The 13,165-nt window shown below is 38.9% G+C and overlaps 1 protein-coding gene across 2 annotated transcripts in view; it reads right to left on the bottom strand.

The window, feature by feature from the left end:
• specc1 (sperm antigen with calponin homology and coiled-coil domains 1) overlaps positions 1-13,165 on the bottom strand; it is a 171,341-nt gene that overhangs the window by 50,133 nt on the left and 108,043 nt on the right. The window lies entirely within an intron of this gene.

The following is a 13,165-nucleotide window of genomic DNA, read 5'->3' as shown; positions in this document are numbered from 1 at the left end:
TCGAATCTACCTTTTCTGTCAAAATTAATAGAAAAGGCAGTATCTTCACAACTGTTCCTTTTTAGAAAGAAATTATATCTGCGAGAATTTTCAATCAGGATTTAGACCGTTCCAAAGTACTGAGACTGCTCTCATTAGAGTCACAAATGATTTGCTCTTATCATCCGATCGTGGTTGTAGACTCGAAAATTATGTTGACATTAGTGGAATTGCACTAGCTTGGTTCAAATCATACTTATCTGACCGTTATCAGTTTGTAGCAGTAAATGAAGAGATGTCTTATCGACCACAAGGCTCAGTACTAGGACCGTTGCTGTTCAACTCTGTACATGCTACCCTTGGGAGATATCATTAGGAAGCATGGAATTAATTTTCACTGTTATGCTGATGATACTCATCTCTATATTTCTTCACACCCTGTCGAAACTTACCAATTCACAAAATTAACAAAATGCATAGCTGATATAAAAAAACTGGATGACTAGTAATTTCCTACTACTTTATTCTAAAAAAAACCCCTGAGTTTCTAATTATTGGGCAAAAAACCTCTGCACGTATTAACCCAGAATACTGTCTAACACTTGATGGCTGCTCTGTCAAGTCTTCGTTGTTGGTTAGGAACCTGGGTGTGCTCTTTGATACCAATCTTTCATTTGAAAGTCATGTTTCTAGTATCTGTAAAACCACATTCTTCTTTTTAAATTACGACATATGCTTTCAATGACAAATGCGGAAGAGTTAGTTCATGTGTTATGACATCAAGGCTAGATTATTGTAATGCTCTTATGGGTGGCTGCTTAATAAACAAACTACAGCTGGTCCAAAATGCAGCAGCTCGAGTTCTTACTAGAACCAGGAAGTCTGACCATATTAGCCCGGTTCTGTCAACACTGCATTGGCTCCATATTAAACATTATATAAATTTTAAAATATTACTGATTACTTAAAAGGCACTAAATGGTTTAGCTCCCCAGTACTTGAGCGAGCTTTTGGCCAAAATTCTGGCCAGTTGATAAGGTAGATCCTTCTCCTATATAGCACCTAAACTTTGGAACAGTCTTCCTAACATTGTCCGGGAAGCAGACACACTCTGTCAGTTTAAATCTAGACTAAAAACGCATCTCTTTTACCTGGCATTCATATAGAACATTATACATTTCTATTATTCAAATCAGTTAAATGATTATTAGGCTGCATAAATTAGGTCAGCTGGAACCGGGGAGGACACTTCCTATTATATCTGATGTACTTGTTACATCATAAGAAGAATGGCATCTACGCTAATGTTAAGTCTTTCTGTTTATTCCCGAGGTTTACTGAAGTCAGCCGGATCCGGGCCGTATCCAGATCAGATGGTGGACCTGGACCCATTAATGACGCATCCCTGAGGTGCCAGCCTCATCAGCCCTGTAAAGGCCTCATTGACACAACAGCCATCAGCACAGATCCTCAACAAACTCGTCTCCATACCGGCGTGATGACTCCGACTTCCAACCAGATGGAACTGGATAATATTCTGAATGTTCTGATCCAATCTGACTTTTGACCTGTAATGCTGCCTGAATCATAATCATACACTGTTCACTCGTTGGCCAGAGGAGAACTGGCCCCCGACTGAGCCTGGTTTCTCCCAAGGTTTTTTTTCTTTTTGAGTTTTGGTTCCTTACCACTGCCTTGGCTTTTGGCTTGCTTAGTTGGGGACATTTAACATTCATGCATGGACGATGACGCAATTTTCTTCTAGAAACAAACTTTGTTGTATTATTTTCATGTTATCACTGTGAAGCTGCTTTGATACAATCTGTATTGTAAAAAGCGCTATATAAATAAAGGTGACTTGACTTTTACATATTTTTCTTTACATTACAAATATAGATATTGTTATATATATATTTTATGACTTTGTAATACTTGCTTTAAGTACTTGCTTTATATTACTTAATATTTTAAATCATACCAAAATGTCATTCAATATAAATAAATTAGTCAAATCTCACAAAATCATGTTGGGGTCACTTCTCACCCAAACACAATTATTTTATTTCATTAAAATAATGTAATACAATGATACATTTAAATCAAAATAAAACCAGGACAAACATGTGGTAAATATAATTAAATTTGTTTTTCCCCCTCTCTTTTTTTTACATTATGGTAATAAGAAATGGGGGTAAACATATTTAATTTTTCAGGAAATAAATGCCACAATATAAACAATCTTAAAGGTTCTAAAAATAGGCTTCCAGTTCTTTATGCACTAAAGAAAAAAGGTCTATTTTCTTCTTTCTTGGGGAGCAATATGACACAGGCATGTTTCCAGAAAGTTTTTGTTAAGATTCAACAAGTATAATCAATCAAGGAAAATATTGGCTGATTCTCATCAATGTTATTTTCGTAAACGAAAACTGAATCTAAGACTAAAACTATTGGTCAAAAAACATTTTCATAACTGAAATAAAATAGAAATTTTAACACAAATGAAGAACTAAAACTAAACGAAACTAACAACAGTCACTGAAAAAGTAGCTGAAATAAAATAATAATTAGCAAAAATAAATAATTGTTTTTGTAATTAATAAGCTCTCACCCTGTATTGGAAAATCTAAATTAGCATCCCACTTCGATCGTGTTTTGCGTCTTTTGCAGCAAAACATCAGAGGTGGACAGTAACAAAGTACATTTACTTGAGTACTGTACTTAAGTACACTTTTTGAGTATCTGTACTTTACTTGAGTATTATTTTTTCTGGAAACTTTTTACTTTAACTTCACTACATTTGAAAGACAAATATCGTACTTTTTACTCCACTACAATTCTGTCAAGGTCCTTGAGTAAAAAGTAACATCAGTCAGTGGATGATTTTGGTTGCAGGGGTTGCATTTTGGTTGGAAATGAAAGTCGGGTTGACGTCAGAACCCGACTGATGTTGGTTTCTGACGTCAACCCGATTTTCATTTTCAACCACAATACAACGTCTGTCCAACGTTGGAGATCAACGTCAATCTGACATTGGATTCTGACATAAACCTGATTTTCATTTTCAACGTTGGGTTTGGTTTTCTAAATGCGAATTTTGTCACTTTTTTGGAGCACACTAGCTTATAGATAACAGTAAGGTTAACATATTCATACTAAAAGCCAAAACACTTTAAATAGGGCCATATTTGAGGGAACAGGCATTTGGGTGTCCAAAACCATTGTGGACGTTATTGGGAGCACTTATTCAATCTCACATTTAATCCCACTACTGGAACTGTGTTCTAGAAATAAATTTGATATTGATATGAGGGTAGGTATGCAGGCATAGATTTAGAGGCATACAGTACTTTAAGTATTACATACAACAATGCAACAATAATAAAAAAATGCATTGACATTTACTTTTTACTTTTGATACTTAAGTACTTTTAAAAACGAGTACTTCTGTACTTTTACTTAAGTAAAAATAGGTCTTTACAACTTTTACTTGTAACGGAGTAATATTTGACCAGCAGTATCTATACTTTCACTCAAGTAAGGAAGTTGTGTACTTCGTCCACCTCTGCAAAACATGCATGACACAGTGTTCTAAAAACACAGCACTCAAGTTAAAATAAGTTCAACTTTTAAAACTTTTTAAAAAACGTCTCAAGTCAGACCTTGAGCTTTTTACCTATTCCACTGCCCGCGTCTCGCTTTTTCAAAGCAAAACCGCTTTCTGTGTGTTTTAGTGAAACTAAACAAGATACCACACATACAGTATGAGACACGATACCACACTGAGGAGAAAACGGAAAAAAACAAACAGCATGTCTAGCCCATAAATAGACGTACATTTGTCAGAGTAGATGTAAACTAAATATCTGGTCTGAATAGAACACATGAATATGAGTATAACTATGAGCATATATTAAAAGATGCAATAGACAATAAGCATAAATGGATCAATACAATAATAGTGTTTGAAAGGATTAATCATTGAAATAACCATAAAAGAATAATCAGAATAATCATACGCATGTTTTCGTTCAAAGTTTGTTTTTATTGTTTTTAACAATATAAATCACATTCACAGTCCCCCACCCCTTAGAATAGCGTCCATACTGTCCATTAAATCAAAATGGAATTGTAAGAACAGAGTATGCATACAAACATGCTAACAAACATTAACCTCCAACCAAATACAACAAATACATACATACAAAATAAAATAAAGATTATATATATATATATATATAAATAAAATAAAAAAATAAAAAAAATAATAATAAAGTGTCCATAGTAGTGGCATTATTTAAAATACGCATGTTTAAAAAAAAATCTTATACATCATGTTTCATCTTTAATATGAATGAGTATGAATGAATAATTTTTACTTTTAAGTTGCATTTGTTTGGTTCTTAGTTCAATTTCAAACAATTATTTATTTATATTTTTATTATTAAGAGGTTTGCACAAGAGTTAACTGTAAACATTAAACTTTGCTGAAATTAAATGTCTTTAACTGGAAGTGTTCTGTCTAATTGGTGTCCGCAAAATAATATTTAATTCATAGACAATTGGAAATGTTTTTGGGGCAGACCTGGGGGCTCATTAATAACCGTTACGTACGCACAAAACAGGCCCTGAAAGAGGCGTACACTTCCGATGCATAAGTTGTGATTTATAAAAAGAAACTTGATGGGAAAATTTGCGCACATGCACGCAAACTCTGACCCATGTGTACGAACGTTTTGGAGATGGAGCAGTTTGGCGACACCGATGGTGAGCTGGAGTTAAATGTCTTTTTGGTCACTTTTAGACAGAAAATATAAAGAAAATTATACATATACACAAAGATAATACAAATATAATTTCACTCACCAAGCCTATCACTTGAAGCCCATCCCTTCTTAAATGTCCGTGCCAGCGAGCGCGTTGGGCCGTTTAGTGAAACTGACGCAAATAAGAGTTTAAATTAATAAAATAATGATTTAAACTATGTTTTACTTCTGATATAAACATTTAGATTAAATATGCCATTCAAATTAATGGAGTTAAACACTTAAATATGAAATCATTACTGAGAAGTTACAACATTTTTATATTCAATCAATAGAAATATTTTTTGTGGATGCGATGTTTTTGAACACTTTTCCTCTGGCATGCTGTGTTTTAATGTATTAACTACAGAGATAATTGCTTATCATGATAATACCAGATTGTCTGAGAAAATAGTTTTGAAAATAGTTCAATTAAAAATACAATTTGGCCAGTGGAAAAGATTGAGAAAAACTTTCTCTGAAATGTATTTTACACTATTTGATTTATGTATTCAAAAACAAGGCAAGGATAGGCTACTAAATGCTTTTTATTAATGTGACGGCACATCCGTATTTCATATTTTCCTAATGTCTTGTACCGTTAAACGTTATCACATGGATGAATAATCATATGCAAATGATATGCAGATGAGGATCTGCATAGTAAAACTAGGCGTTGTAAGCTCCATATATGGTTATTTTGGGGTGGAGACGCATGTGCGCACAATCTTCCGCTGACTGGGATTTATAAAGTGCATTCTGCACAGGTTCTGGCGTACGTACACTTTTAGTAAGGATCCTACGCACAGTTTTATAAATGAGACCCCTGACCTGTTGAAAATAAATGGTATTCATCCCTCCTGGGATGTTGCTGCTCTTCTCTCTAGTAATATGGCACATAGTCTTAGAGCTCAAACATGAATTAGGGCTCAGGTCAGGAAGCAGACAGACTGGCTAAACCGATCGTCTGCCAGCTGTCTCGCGTCACTGAGGTCAAATAAATCCCATCACATAGAGACTTTCACCTAGATATCATCACATAGAGCCTGTGTCTGTTCCCAAAATTAGGAAATACAAAAAACTTCCAAACGCATCTAAGGGTAAAAATTTAATTGATGTTCAACAAATAAAAAATAAATATAATACAAATGAGCAAATGATAAAGCTTGGGTTGCTAAATATTCGATCCCTTACTTCAAAAGCACTTATTGTTAATGATATGATTACAGACTATAACCTAGATGTGCTGCGTTTGACAGAAACCTGGCTAAAACCAAATGATTACATTACTTTAAATGAGTCCACCCCCCATGATTACGGTAAACATGAACCTCATCTGACAGGCAAAGGGGGAGGTGTTGCTGTAATTTATAGTAATATTTTCAGAATTACTAAGTCTAGATCTAATATTATAACATGGAATCAATGTTGATGCCGTTGAAATTCTGCAGCAGAGCGATGACATCTCAGATCATTATCTAGTCTTGTGTAAACTTCATTTAGGCAAGGCTGCAAAACTGAATCTATGTTACAAATATGTTAGACCTATCACTTCTGCCACTAAAGATTGCTTTATTAATAATCTCCTGATCAGTTTCATCATCTCAGCATCCCAGATAGCTTAGAAGAACTCGATATTGCGACAGAAAATTTTAACTCTCTCTTTTCCAGCACTTTAGACACAGTTGCTCCTTTGCGCTTAAAGAAGATTAAAGAAAATAGTCCAACGCTGTGGTACAATGAGCACACTCAGGCCCTTAAAGGTAGTGTAGGTAGGATTGTTATAAAAAACTTTTTTCCAAATTTGTTTAAACTTTTTATATATATCAATGCATAATTAAAATGTAAGTACTCTGATAAAAAGAGTATAAAAATCGAGTGACTCTAGACCGTTTAATCTGTATTAAACACAGCTCATTATTTCCATTCGGGACGAAACAAAGGATTGGCTTAGGCGACTGTCACTCTCTCGCAACCATGGCAACCACCCTTTTGCCACACAGGATCTGCCCAAATGCGCGCACACCCGTTTGATTTGAGGAATTCAAGAGGCACGGAACCTAGGAATAGCAAAACAATGGCAGAGAAAGAGCAATCAAAAATTCACATTACCGGCATATGCAGTTAGCGAAGGCAAACAAAGCAAAAAAGGAAGACAGTACTAGAAAAGGTAATGAACAAAAATTCTTTGAATAAAACGCGTGTCAATATCCTCGGACCCTAGTTGCACGGCCTCTTGCACGACCTCCTCTGCTTCGCCCTCGACCCCGGACCTGTCCTCGAGCTGACGATGCGGTACTTGTCTCTGGAGTGTAACGTTAGTCCTCATCAGAGTCAACAATGCTTTCATCATGGAAACTCTTACATGCAGAACACCATATATGTTATGAATCTTACACGAAATTCATCTTCATCACAGTGTAAATGATGGTAATGGAAAAACGTGTATCATGCAACCTGTTTTTGCCTTATAGATAACTAGCTCGTTAGCGAATCAAAAAAAATATATTTTAAACTTTACCAATATCAATATGCTAGCTTGATAGTGAGTACTAAAATACATCTTATTTGTTTATCTTCATAATGATAAAGTTAGATTTTTTTTATTACATGTGATTCTGACATGATGTCACTACATGCACTGCGCTCCTTCCTCTCTGCTCGTCTCAGGTAAATAATGGGTCTTCGCGCGTTCATGTGTTTTGGGGGCGTGGCTTTGGAAGGAGCCCAGAAGGGAGGGGGTGGAGTGAATGGAAATAATGAGCTGTCTTTAAAACAGTCGTGAGAGGTCTACAGACACTCGATTTTTATACTTTCTTTTTCAGAGTACTTACATTTTAATTATGTTTTGATATATAAATAAAGTTTAAACAAATTTGGAAAAGAAGTTTTTTATAAAAATCCTACCTACAATACCTTTAAGAGAGGAGCCAGAAAAATGGAGCACAACTGGAAGAAAACAAAACTAGAGGTATTTCGCATTTCATGGAAAGAGAGCATGATTGCATACAGAGTGGCCTTAAAAGCTGCTAGATCTGCTTATTTTTCAACCCTATTAGAAGAAAATAAACAAAACCCTAGGTATTTATTTGAAACAGTGGCTAAACTAATGAAAAATAAAGCTTCAAGCCCAAACGTTTCCAAGCAGCACAGCAGAGTAAGGACTTTATGAACTTCTTTTACTTATAAGATTGATAATATCAGGGAAAAAATTATAACTATGCAACCGTCTACTACAGTATCGCATCAGGCAGTGCATTGTAGTCTCCCTAAGGAAAAATTAGATTCATTCATTGCTATAGGAGAGAAAGAATTTTCTAAACTTGTTAAATCATCTGACTAAGACTAAGCTACTGAAAGAGATGCTTCCAGAGGTCATAGATCCTCTTCTTAATATCATTAATTCATCTTTGTCATTAGGATACATACCAAAAACTTTTAAGCTGGCTATGATTAAACCACTTGTTAAAAAAACGCAACTTGATCCTACAGAATTAGTCAATTACAGGCCGATCTCGAATCTACCTTTTCTGTCAAAGATACTAGAAAAGGCTGTATCTTCACAACTATGTTCCTTTTTAGAAAGAAATGATATCTGCAAGGATTTTCAATCAGGATTTAGACCGTTCCAAAGTACTGAGACAGCTCTCATTAGTCACAAATGATTTGCTCTTATCATATGATCGTGGTTGTATCTCTATTCGTGTTACTTAATCTTAGTGCTGCATTTGACACTATCGACCACAACATTTTTTTAAATAGACTTGAAAATTATGTTGGCAGTAGTGGAATTGCATTAGCATGGTTTAAATCAGAGGTCTTCAATCCTGCTCCTGGAGGGCCACTGTCCTGCAAAGTTTAGTTCCAACCCTAATCAAACACACCTGAATCAGCTCATCAAGCTCTTCAGAATTGCTTGAATATTCAAAGGCAGGTGTGCTGAAGCAGGTTGGAACTAAACTCTGCAGGACAGTGGCCCTCCAGGAACAGAATTGAAGACCTCTGGTTTAAATCATACTTATCTGACCGTTATCAGTTTGTAGCAGTAAATGAAGAGGTGTCTTATCGATCAAAAGTTCAGTATGGTGTACCACAAGGCTCAGAACTAGGACCGTTGCTGTTCACTCTGTACATGCTACCCTTGGGAGATATCATTAGGAAGCATGGCATTAGTTTTCACTGTTATGCTGATGATACGCAGCTCTATATTTCTTCACACCCTGACGAAACTTACCAATTCACAAAATTAACGGAATGCATAGCTGATATAAAAACTGGATGACTAGTAATTTCCTACTATTTAATTCTGAAAAAACAGAGATTCTAATCAAAAAACTTCCTCACGTAATAACCTAGATTACTGTCTAACACTTGATGGCTGCTCTGTCAAGTCCTCGTCGTTGGTTAGGGTGTGGGTGTGCTCTTTGATACCAATCTTTCATTTGAAAGTCACGTGTCTAGTATCTGTAAAACGTCTCAGGTTACGACTGTAACCTATGTTCCCTGAGAACAGGTTAACGAGACACTGCGTCAAAGCGCCAGGGGAAATGTCTCAGCGTGACTGATGACTGAAACACTGTATAATCACGACAATCGTATTGGCTGGCGTCAGTCATGACGTCATGCTCTAGCACGACCAGGAAGTATAAAAGGGCGCCTAGAGAACATGTCATCATCTGAAGTGACTGTACAAGCAGACCGGAGGCATGGCGACGAGACGCAGTGTCTCGTTCCCTGTTCTCAGGGAACATAGGTTACAGTCGTAACCTGAGACGTTCTAATATGGAGACAGCCTGTCTATGTTCTTTTTAACTGGAGGAAGCACCTAGTGCCAACTACTCTGTGGGGCTACAGGGGATGTTCTCAGTATGATCGGTTGGTCTTTGGTTGGTCACACAACAAAGGCCTGAGGCAGACCTTCAGAATAGTTTATTATCATTGGTCCACCTCATTGGGCCTGATGTTATGGACGAAGAGGGAAAGAGGAAAAGGAGGGTGTGCACAGGGAAGGAGGCGATTACCTCCTTCTGCTTGTGCCAGGACGCTCACGTCTGGCCTGAGCTACTTCCCTGACACCCTGCTTCTCCTTCCTGGACTCGCGCCACCTCATTGACCTACTCCTGCCAGGAGGAGGGGCACGAGTTGCGACTGAGTCGCGCTGGCCCTGTCTACGATCCTCGGAACGAGACGGGCCAGGACCCCCAGGCTGTCTGGGTGTGGGCCTGGACCAGCGCGGTATACAAGATCTATATGCCGCTGAGCGCACCTTCGCCTCCCTGAACCTTCCGACCACTGCCTCAATGGAGGTCCCGAAAAGTTCAGAGGGCGAAACCAGGGCATCGAGGAAAAAAGTCTTCTCTTTCTCCCCGATGCCTGCCAAGTTCACCCACAAATGCCTCTCCGTGGCCACCATGGCCGTCAACGACCGCCTTCCGCGAGCGGCTTCCCCTCTGACGCGCTGCCATGGCAACTCAAGCCTGGCGGTGGCGCGCTCCATCACCTCCACCAACTCCGCATACGCGGGGCAGGGGGGCTGGGCAGGTTCAGCCATTTCAGTATCTTCACCTGCTTCAGCCCCATCCTGCTCATCCAGGCTCATCCAGCCAATAGAGCACTGGCTGTTGGACCAGAGGATGCTTCAGAGAGCGCATCCCCGCCAAACAGCATGTTCTCATCACCCTCCGATGAGTTTGAGAGATTCACTCCTCTCAAACTCATCGGTGAGCTCCCTCTGAGATCCCCATGATCTGAGTCTCCTTTCGGCCTCGGCACAAGCGGGACCCGAACCGCGGGGCAAAGATGACTGTCCCTCTTCCCTCGAGAAAAAAGACAGACGAGAACGGAGCGTTCTCAATGAAACGCTCACAGTCCGCGCACTCTGTCCCCTCGAGAACAGAGCACGCGTGCTCTTCACCCAGACAAAGCACGCAAAGGTCGTGAGTGTCATCAGGTGTGAGAAACCTCTCACATGGGTCTGCACACTTCCTAAAGCGCTTGTTTGCCATAGTTTCGTTTTACTCACAGTGTCAGTGAACCAGCCCCTGAAGATGAAAAGAGGATGACATGTTCTCTAGGCGCCCTTTTATACTTCCTGGTCGCGCTAGAGCATGACGTCATGGCTGACGCCGGCCAATACGATTGTCGTGATTATACAGTGTTTCAGTCATCAGTCACGCTGAGGCGTTTCCCCTAGCGTTTTGACGTAGTGCAAGTTCCTTTTCGAAAGGGAACCGCATTTTTTCATCTTAAAAATATATTTAAATTATGTCATATGCTCTCAATGAAAAATGCAGAACAATTAGTTCATGTGTTCATGACATCAAGGCTAAATTATTGTAATGCAAATATGGGTGGTTGCACTGCACACTTAATAAACAAACTACAGCTGGTCCAAAATGCAGCAGCTAGAGTTCTTACCAGAACCAGGAAGTCTGACCATATTAGCCCGGTTCTGTCAACACTGCATTGGCTCTCTATTAAACATTGTATACATTTTTAAATATTGCTGATCACTTACAAAGCACTAAATGGTTTAGCTCCCCAGTACTTGAGCGAGTTCTTAACGCATTATAGTCCTTCACGTCTATTGCGATCTCAAAATTCCGGCCAGTTGATAATACCTAGAATATCAAAATCGGCTGCTGGCGGTAGATCCTTTTCCTATTTAGCACCAAAACTTTGGAACAATCTTCCTAACATTGTCCGGGAGGCAGACACACTCTATGGGCCCTATTTTAACGATCTGAAACGCAAGTATCAAACGCGTAACGAAAGTAACTTTGTGGGTGGATCTCAGGATGCAAATCTAAAATGGGTTGGTCTGAAGTAGCTACATTACTCATAGGTGTGGTTTGGGCGTAACGTGAAATAAACCAATCAGAGCATCATCTCACATTCCCTTTAAAAGCAGGCGCGCTTGTTCCATAGCGGATTGCTATTATAACGGCGGATTTGCCAGGCGCAAGCCAGGAGTGGTTCACAGCTGAGGAGACCAAGGGCCGTAAAAGACAGAGAAGTGACATTGTATGGGGATGGGAGAAACCCACCCAAATTAGCTTCGGTTAAACAGGCATATAATAATTTAGGTAAATGTGTAAGCTAGATTTATGCCTATTTTTTCACATCTTCATGGACACCACAATGATTTCCCTCGTGTGGAATATTTTTCCTTATAATTATTTATGGTTTGCAAAAATGGCAACTGCTGCATTTGTGTAGATGAAAGAAGCAAAGTGTATGCACGTTGTGCACACGCTACATTATGGCCAAGCATGCGGCTTTAAAATAGCATCTGAATAACGGACTTTAGACTAGGTTTTTCCTGGTCTGTGGCGGAATTGTTTTCTGGAACTGCAAAATAGCACCAGGGAACGTTTGCGCCGGAACACGCCTCCTCTTTTTGCTGAACCGCCCCCGGGAGCGCAAATTCATTCCCTAATTTACAGACGTGTGTCTGTGGAGGGAAAAGTCTGCTGTGCATCGGGTGCAAAATAGGAATGATACATGGTGTACAAAGTCAATTGCGCTGGGTGCAAGATAGGGCCCTATCAGTTCAAATCTAGACTAAAAACACATTTCTTTGGCCTAGCATACACAACACATTATAGACTTCTATAATTCAATGTTAGGCGGCATAGATTAGGTCAGCCGGAACTGGGAACACTCCCCATAAATCCTGAAGTACTTGTTACATCATAAGAAGGATGGCGTCTACGCTAATATTAGTCTCTCTATTTATCCGTGGTTTATCACAGTCCGCCGGATCCAGGCCGTATCAAGATCTGATGAAGGACCTGCGCCTGGACACGATGACAACGCAGTCCTGAAGTGTCAACCAGTCCCTCCCCTGTGAAGGCCTCCTTCCCTTTACCTCAGTACAGATAAAATGTTGTCGGGATAATTCCGGTTTACGTGGCTACGCAGACACGACAAAACATTTCTGTATAATAAATTCTTAAAGCCAGACAAGTAGTTTACAGTGAGGAAAATAAGTATTTGAACACCCTGCTATTTTGCAAGTTCTCCCACTTGGAAATCATGGAGGGGACTGAAATTGTCATCGTAGGTGCATGTCCACTGTGAGAGACATAATCTAAAAAAAAAAATTCCAGAAATCACAATGTATGATTTTTTAAACTATTTATTTGTATGATACAGCTGCAAATAAGTATTTGAACACCTGTCTATCAGCTAGAATTCTGACCCTTAAAGACCTGTTAGTCTGCCTTTAAAATGTCCACCTCCACTCCATTTATTATCCTAAATTAGATGCACCTGTTTGAGGTCGTTAGCTGCATAAAGACACCTGTCCACCCCATACAATCAGTAAGAATCCAACTACTAACATGGCCAAGACCAAAGAGCTGTCCAAAGACACTAGAGAC

Source organism: Abramis brama (genome assembly GCF_963993115.1).
Source record: "Abramis brama genome assembly, chromosome: 5".
Lineage (NCBI taxonomy): Eukaryota > Metazoa > Chordata > Actinopteri > Cypriniformes > Leuciscidae > Abramis > Abramis brama.
The sequence above is the reverse complement of the archived record's forward strand: the minus strand, read 5'-3'. Positions and strand labels throughout refer to the sequence as shown.